At 42.4% G+C, this 9,155-nt stretch overlaps 1 protein-coding gene across 1 annotated transcript in view; it reads left to right on the forward strand.

Annotated features, from left to right (window-relative positions):
* The window catches only part of KCNH5 (potassium voltage-gated channel, subfamily H (eag-related), member 5), a 153,192-nt gene that overhangs the window by 18,384 nt on the left and 125,653 nt on the right, over positions 1-9,155 (forward strand). The window lies entirely within an intron of this gene.

Here is a 9,155-nt window from a genome sequence, read left to right on the forward strand (position 1 = left end):
CTCCTCTGCTGCACCCATGAACTGAAGTTTAACTAAGCCATCCCCTCCAGACAAACATCCAGTATTGATTTAGAAGTCTGAAGAGGCTGAGGATCCACCACATTCCTTCATATTTTTCTTGCTTTTTCATTACACTAATTGCTTTAAAAAAAGCATCATATTTAAATTAACCTGGCTTCAGCTTCTTGCAGTGGTATCTTCTTATGTATTTTTTCCACTGTACTAAAAAAGTCCCATTAAGTCACTTACCCATATAATCAAGTCATCGCTCCACCTTCCTTTGATTAAGTAAATGAGTTGAGCTCCTTAAAGTTCTGTCTAGCCCGAATTTGGAGGTCTGGTGATGGCAGATACAGGCATTTTAGCTGCACTTTAATCCAGCTCATTGGCAGCAGTAGGGATGAAGCCGTGGTGACACGGATTTCAGCCTCCCAGGTCCCAAATAAGTTGCTGCAGCCGTTATTGTAGCCAGATGGGTTCACAGCTAACTCCTCAATATTGCCCATTGCTCAGCCTCTCCAAGCCTAGCTCTTACTGTTGTATATCCAAGGAGTAGGTGATTTTTTGCTAAAGCAAACCACATGCTGAATTGCTCATCTAATAAGACCTCTGGATCCTTTTCAGAACTGTTCTTCGCTAGGGACATTTCCCGCTCCCATGCTGGAGATACAATTTGCATTGCTTTTGCGTAGATATCTGATTTCCATTTAAAACACATTTTAATGGCACATGCCCAGTTATCAAGCACATCATCCTGTGTGACTGCCCTCACTACTGTTGAACATTCCTCTAATCTTCCTGTCATCTGGGCATTTTATCAGTCATTTTATAATGACTTTCAAACCATAGAGAAAAGCACTGAATAGAAGGGGACCTGTCCGCTGGGCTCTCAGTAATAACTTTTTACTATTTTCCACTACTCCTTGTTTGAGATCTGCCAGGTAGCAAGTTCTTCATCCATTTAACCTGTAATTTACTGAACTGCATAGTCTCAGTATTTTGTCGAGAGTGTCACACAGTGTCAATTCAGTGCAGATTACCGTACAAGAGGATTTGGCCAACGTGTGGCTCTTGGGTGATTCAAATGCAGCACCAGGATGAGGTGATGATACATGATGAGCACTGTGGCTGTGCTGATTTGGGAGCTGTTGGGTCCTTGCCTGTGGGTGGGAGCAAACCAGGGGCAGCTGCTGAGGTTGTCATCAAGTCAATGTTGCTGCTCAGTCCAGCCCCAGCAAGGGAGCACTGGTACGGGGAGCTGCCCTGGCTCGTCCCTCTCTGGCATATCATATGTATGCTGCGGCTCTGGCTGGCCGTTGCATTTGGCTTGCAGCTTGTTCTGTCAAGGCGTTTGGCTGTCTTCCTGAACTAAATTTATACTTTTATCAAATAACGAAATTAACATTGTGAGACATTTTACATTAGTCCGTATTGACAGCCATTCATTATGTTCCTTTCCTTTTCTTTTTTATTGAACATACTGAAACTCAGATCGGCTTTTGTCTCATTTTGCCTGGCACTGAGATCAAGCTAAGCAGCCTGTAATTACTTGGGTCAGCCTGTTTGCCCTTTCTGCCTATAGGTACAGAAGGCTTTTTGGTTGTACTCTGGGAGTTCTTTAAAAACGTCACTGTTACTGTAATAAATCTAGCCAGAGAAGGATTTATCCCATATGACTTTAGCTTTCCATGTCCGTTCTCTTAAGCCATAATTTCTCATTCACATACTTACTTGTTCTCTCTTTCTTCCCATCCCTGTGTGCTTTATTGTATACTGCTTTTTCATTTCTACCAGCTGCTTTCCTTTTGATCGTGAGCCTTTGGCTGGTGTAGTCCTTTTCCTTGACTATTGAATGGCACCATTTTGCTATCTGACAAGCTCCTAAAAGCCAGTTGACTGACATTACTTAGTCTCTTTTTTTTTTCCCCAAAAAATTGTACTTATTTTTATATACTCATGGGAAATAAATTCTTGGTGGCCCTATGTGTGTGCGTATAAAGTTTACCTTTAGTTGCAGAAACATGAAATTTAAGAAGTTGTGCACTGTAAATTTACAGCTATGTCAGAAGTAAATTTAAAAATACATTGTATACCAAATGTAGGCTAGTAGTGTATAAATCTTAGCACTTTCCATCAGTAGATCTCAAAATGGCTTGCAAAGTAGGTCATTAGCATTATCTTCATTTTAAGGAGAAACTGAAGCTCAGAGAGGTAAAGTGATATGCCCAAGATTACCAGGTGATTCTTCATCCATTTTGAGCTCCACAGTAGTTGCAGTGGGTGGATGGTAACTGGGAATACAACACTGAGCAAGAACAGAGGTCAGATGTAAAAATTATCCTAAGAGTGCGGTACATCATCAGACGGTGGAATGCACAGAATTTCAAATCTGGAAATGTATCCTAATATTTTGAATTACATTTGAATAGACTCTGTGGTTCTTCAGTCCGTAAATAGTTTTACTGCATCATGGGAGTGATTGAGCTTTGTTTGACTATTATTCTATTTATTCAGGAATCCCATTTATCCCTCTCTCTCTAACAAAGCAAAACCAGGATGATTAAGTTTTTTGAAGAGACAATGAGCTCTTTCAGCCATACGTTACCTGCAATAAAGAGCAAACAACCAGACATTGCAATGATTTTACTGTCTGAACGTCTAGAAGTAGTTGAGATTTGTAGGTGCTAACTATTGATGCAAAAGGATAATCCATGTTATCAATTGAATTCCAAACTACCTATTTCTGAGCGGTGCTAGCTCTTTGCTTTTTGCTTTTGTGGGTAAATCATAGAGTATATATTATTTAAGCATTCTGTATTTAACTGTTTCATGCTCTGCAGTGAGAGGAGAAGAACAACCTTTCCATGGTCTGGAGGTGTTACACTCCTGCAGGCAGGAATCTGCACGAGCGTTGCTGTAATTGCCCTTTGTGGTTGTTTTTTACATACAATATCATTCTTAACCCAAGTGTTTTCACTGCACTCTCAGATATTGGATAGTTCCCTGTTACACTGATTTAAGAGCCTTCATTATTTCTGATCCTTTTAAGACCAGACAAACCTTGACAAAAAGGTTAATTGCAAGCCAGTAGAGCTACACTAATGTTTTATTAGGGGGAGCTAGTCATGTCTCGATTTTTCAGAGCAAGTGCACTATAAAGAACATCAACATCTCGCCTTGAGATTTTTAAACACTTCATAAACTCTGATGTATGAATTTAGCTTTAAAATAACATAATATAGTTTATGAACTAGAGATTTTAATTTTTTTTTCAGTGTGGCTGCTAGCTAGGTGGCTAAATCTGTATTTGGACCTGTACACAAATCCAGTAAGAGAGATTGCAGATTTTCAACTCCCAATTAAATTTGAAGAGTTTTCTCACTTGCAAATACTTATATTTGAAAATATTTGCTGTTATCTTTGAAGGCAATGGGTAGGCCTTTTGAGTGCTGAGGTTTGTACAGGGAAGGTGGCTTAAGCACTAGTGGAGCGAAAGAGGCCAAGTCTTCTTTGCTCGTTGGCCTGTGCCTGCACAGGGGCTTCTCCCCGGCGGAGGGAACTGCCCGGGTCTGACGCAGCCCCTTGGCAGGAGTGCCCGTGTGTGATGGGCACCAGGAGTTGCTCCTCAGGGCGAGCGGGAGCACCATCAGGAGGCTCACAGTTTTGGGTGGAGTCTAACCAATTCTCTGCCTGCTTTGTGACCTTGAGAGGAATCAGAGGGATTTAAAGGTTTTGTCTCCAGGTAGCCATTAGGAAACAGTGATTCTGTCCCATCACTTCCAGCATCACTTCTGCTTGGGGAAGCTTCCCCGGCTGCTCTTTCTTTGGGCAGCTTTTACCCTGGTCCTTTTTATGTTCTGCCATACGCTGCAACAGCATCTTTGGCCTGGATGACATTTCTCCTTACTTAGAGAAGGCAGCAGAGAAGAGGAGCAGGTGTTGGAGAGGGATGAGAGCGTTTGTGTACTGGATCGATCTGCAGGTTTTATTAATGGGAAGGAGATTGGTGACCAGAAGGACAGGGAGAGAGGTCCCTATGGCAATGCAAGAGTGTAGTTCGCAGAAGGTCTCTGAACACAGTAAGCAGTGAGTGCGGCAGTGGAGTGGAGCTGGTAGGGGAGCAGCTGCCGCAGAGTTGTTCCCATCCCAGCTGTCCAATGTAAAACACAACGATTGATTCAGGATCTCAGGAAGAAAGATGTGTGGGCATAATACTACTCTTGTTGGAGTACTAGCTGATGGAAAGGTACAGCTATAGTGAGTAAGAGGTTTCGGGTAAGATAGTTTGGACTTTCTGACGGTGGAGGGATCAAGTTCTAAGCTGGAAATACTGTTTCCCCCTTAGACACCACGTCATTTCTGTAGTGGTGTGTACATCTAGGGGGTAGCTGAGTGAGCAGCTTAGACCCATCTGGAAAGCTTTTCCCTCTTTGAGGAGGTATTTAGGTGCTCTGTCTGCTTCACTTGACTATTGCCTACCTCCCTTCCATGCTCCTGCACTCTCTCAAGCATCCTGGCACAATGTTAACAGCTTCAACTCATGTTGTAACAGCTAAGGTTTGAAAGAAATAGTAATTTATTTTTTTTAAATTAATTTAGTACTCCTTTTTTTCTCTCAGAGAAACCTTTGGCTCAGCTGTTGTGTGAAGTACACCACCAAGTCATCCCTGGCTCAGTTAGCCCCGCAGTCAGAGGGCTGTCAAATTGGCAGTCCTAATTAGAGCAAGAGACGTGGAGAATATTTTGCGGATGTAAAGTATTTAATTGTAACTAAAACACATGGAGGAAGAAGAAAGTTGCATGCTTGGAAGGACAGCATTACAGCTGGGCTAAGGCAGAGACTAGTTTAGTTCATGTCATGCTTGCCTTCTTCATGTCCTGTTTTTGTAACTGTATGGAGTTGTTAAACTTGCATCTTCAATTTCTTGAGAATGCAAAAAATTTTAATTTGAGTAACGGATAGGAACAGGGAAATATTTTGCTAGGTTCCTGTTTAAGAACAGACCCTTGCTTTGGATCATGAGAATGAATGCACATCAAGAGGTGTTTTTTTTTAAAGCAGGAGTACAAATTCTTCTGGTTTTGTCCATGAATCAGAAAGTAATTAATTAGAACCAGGGGAAACAATCATTTTATGTGTGTGTTATTCCAGAATTTTCCATTTGCGGTAGTTAACATCTTCTTCTGAAATACCCAGTTTAACTTCTGGTAAGGAGAAGCAGCTGCTGGTCTGATCTGGCGTGTGATCTGATGATGCTGCCTTTGTTCCTAAGAATTTGGGTGCAGTGGTGCAAGTTCAGGGTATTATTTTTCAAGCGGTGCTGGGAAGAAAGACACAATCCAGCTGAGCTGAAGAGAGCATCAGAAGTGTTGCTTTTTCTCATGAGTAGTTTTTTTTTTTCCCTCTTGCACCTGCTATTTGTACCGCTCCTTTACTCCTTCTAGACTGAAAATATCTGTGAGGACAGGCGGTCACTAATACATGGGATAAAATTATCATTCTTTTCAAGTCTCTGTCTTGTCTATAGAGGAAAAGAAAGGAGAGAATCGTTTGAAGAAACATTGACAGCAGTAGGCAGCTATGCAAATTTTGCCTGGTCTATTTAAACACGCACATTCGTTTTAAATATAATTCTGAACTTATCTAGTCTACAACAAGGTCAAGAAACAGAGAAATGTAGCCTGTACAGATTATTTCAGACCCGAGGCAGCCTGTATACGTTTTCACCTTCCCACTCATACCCCAGCATCTTGCTGTTGTTATGTTTTTAATTCTCTTGGGTTGTAAATAGGAAACAAAAGAACTTGGTACTTCTTCACACTATTGAAGATGGATAGGTTGGAGCAGGTAGAATAACGCTGGACTTTGTGCTGAATTAGAAAAAAGTCATGTTAGCATATTCTGTACTTTCAACGTCCAGAATCACGGGCTTCACAGGGCTGAAAGGAATGTGAAAATGTGAAGTCTCTAAATGAGGCTAGAAGGGTTTTTGCAAAAGGTCTGCTCTAGCACAAAGCAAAGCTTTGGTCTTGGTGGAGAAAGGACACGATGAAATGGTTTGCCCCATGAAAAGAAGAGGTCAGACCAGATGAGCAGAGTGGTAACCCTGAATGCTAAAATGTGTGGCTTCTTTCTTTCACATGACATCGATGATCTCACCAAGGCAGAAAAGGAGTATTTGAAAAAGTTACGGTTCTTCCTTTCTTTTTATTTTTACAGCTAAAGGATTGCTGTTGTTTGGTATGTGTCTTACTCCTCCAGCTCCTTGTGGTGCATCTTTCCCAACTTCCCCAGGCTTTCTGTATTTGTGGTTAAAGCAGAACAGATGTTTTACTTACCTAAGACGACGACGACAAGGGGTTTCTTACCAGTTTTGCTTTTCTAAGAGGAGAAGCATTTTTAAAACCCATATTTTTGTGAGTGGGATCTCTCAGCCTGTGAAGCACCATAAGAAAGGATTGCTAGAGACTACCTGAAGCCATCTCCTGCCATTGCCAGCCCCTGACTCTTGTCCAAATCCTCATCTAATCACTGTACAGATCAATGCCCTAAACCTCAAAAAATAAAGTAAACCTTGAATCATTAACCGTCAGCCATCAGAAAGGTCACAGAATCACAGAATGGTTGAGGTTGGAAGGGACTTCTGGAGGTCATCTTGTCTAATCCCCCTGCTCAAGCAGGGCACCCTACGACCAGTTGCCCAGGACCATGTCCATACAGCTTTTGAATAGCGCCAAGGATGGAAACTCCACATCTCTGGGCAACCTGTGCTAGTGCTTGGTCACCCCCACAGTAAAACAGTGTTTACTGTTGTTCAGATGGAACCTTCTGTGTTTCATTTTGTGAAACAGCCTGGTCTGGTCCTGTCACTGGGCACCACTGAAAAGAGCCTGGCTCCGTCCTCTTTGCACCCTCCCTTCAGGTGTTTATATACATTAGTAAGATCTGCTCCCCCCGAGCCTTCTCTTCTCCAAGCTGAACAGTCCCAGCTCTCTCAGCCTTTGCTCAGAGGAGAGGTCTTCCAGTCCCTTAATCATTTTTGTGGCCCTTTTTTGGACTCTCTTCAGTACGTCCATGTCTCTCTTGTACTGGGGAGCCCAGAACTGGACACAGCACTCCAGGTGTGGCCTCACCAGTGCTGAGTAAAGGGGAAGGATCACCTCCCTTGTCCTGCTGGCAATACTTTGTCTAATGCACCCAAGGATACCATTCACCTTCTTTGCAGCATAGGCATATTGCTGGCTCATGTTCAACCTGGTCCACCAGGACCCCCAGGTCCTTTTCTGCCAGGCCATTTTCCAGCTGGGTGACCCCCAGCATATATTGGTGCATGGGGCTGTACCTCCTTAGGTACAGGACTTTGCACTTTTCTTTGTTGAACTTCATGAGGTTCCTGTCAGAGTTGGAGTAGCTGGCAAATCTGAGATGTGACAAATGAGGGTGTTGGGTCTGAATCCAACAGTTTAGCTCTGTGATTTTGGCTTTGCTGAGCTCCTTTCCGTCACTCTCGTAGCAGCTCTGTAGGGCAGGGTGACAAACTAAGGCTTGGGGACTGGCCCCGAATCTGTCCCCATGGACCACAGGGAAGTGTCTTTCCAGGGGAAGAGGAGACACTGTGTGTGCATGTGAGTCTAGGAACTTTCCCAGGGTCTGGAGGTGGGTGACCACCTTCCCAGAGGAGAACTGCTCTTTTTCTCTTGTTCTTGCAGCATGGTTGCAGCGTGCCAAAAGCAATCGGCTGGATGCACCCTGGCCTCCAGCAATTATGAGAAATGTCAGGGCAGAGCTGTCATGACGCTGTTACCATGCTCACTTGCTCTTTGAAATCACTGGCTAAGAAAGATAAAGAACAGTTCTGACATTTGTCTTAAAGCTGTCTCCTTGCCACAGTTTTATAGACAATTAGGAAAAAGAAAACCACAAAATTTCTTTCTAGAAATTAATTGTTCATACTCAGATCACTATAGTCTCTTTTGACCTTATTTAATACAGAAAGTGCATGTTCCTAACTGAATATCCCTGTAAGCTTGAGAAGCATGAGGCATATCTGAAGTTCACATTTAGGTTTGAAAAGTTAATAAAATACTTCTATTTTTTACCTTTTCACAGTGCATTTTTTATGTGCATTTTTGAGGTCACCTATAAATAGCCAGACAAATGGTTTGTGTTGTGCTGGTGGTGTATCATGATATTTAGATCTGTTCCGATCGCTAAATGATGAACAATGGATTTACATTTACATTTGCGTGAATGTGTTCTGTATCTGGTAAGTTGCAAAGCCAAACTGTAAATTATTTTTTTTCTTGAAGTTTTATTATGTTGCCTCTTCTCTGCTCTTCATTTTATCTACCCCAGGGCTTCCCTTATCTTTCCAAGTCCCTGACTCCTATCAGACAATAGGCGTTTAAAAATAAACCTAGCTAACATAGAAATGCTGTGTTTCCTTTCTCAGATGTGACATTTCCTCCAATTTTCACCTACTCAGCATTCAAGTTAAATAAAAGTAAAACCTTCTCCTGAACCCATTTCCTGTCCATAACTTGTTTGATATTTTACACACCTGTGTAGTAAAATATCAGGTTATACCTGGCTAAACTGAATGTCGAGCACCTCCTTCAGTGCTCTTGGGGAGGCATTTCCTTCCTGCAGATATTTGAATTTTCAATTTTCCTGCTTAACACTGAGGTGCTACACTGCTTAAACCCTTGGCTTTCTTTGCTACCGCTGATCTACCTCATCCATTGACACATCTGCGCCAGCTGTCACGTTTGGGTGTTTTTCCAGCAGGGATGACTTGATGACACATTCCCGGGTCAGTGCTGCTGTCAGTAACAAACTCAGTGCTCTTTTCTGAACGCTGCAGAGAAAATCCCCCAGGGACTGCCCAGTGTGTGGGTCTCAAGCTACCAGGCAGCTGTTTATCATTAGTTTAACAGCTAAATGTATTTCTTAATGCCATTTAAAATCTAGTGCTTAATCTGTCTTGAAAGTCAATAATTTTTTCTTAGTCTGAAGTATTGCTGTTGATGCAGCCCTGAATTTTGCTGATTTTTTTTTTTTTTTAAGTTTTAGTTTTGTCCCTGAAGTCTAGTTGGGGCAAGACCTAACGATCAGACTTTTGGGGCTGCTCCAGCAGCCCTGAATCGGCAGAAGC

Source organism: Pygoscelis adeliae, unplaced genomic scaffold (assembly GCF_000699105.1).
Source record: "Pygoscelis adeliae isolate BGI_AS28 unplaced genomic scaffold, ASM69910v1 Scaffold179, whole genome shotgun sequence".
Classification (NCBI taxonomy): Eukaryota; Metazoa; Chordata; class Aves; order Sphenisciformes; family Spheniscidae; genus Pygoscelis; species Pygoscelis adeliae.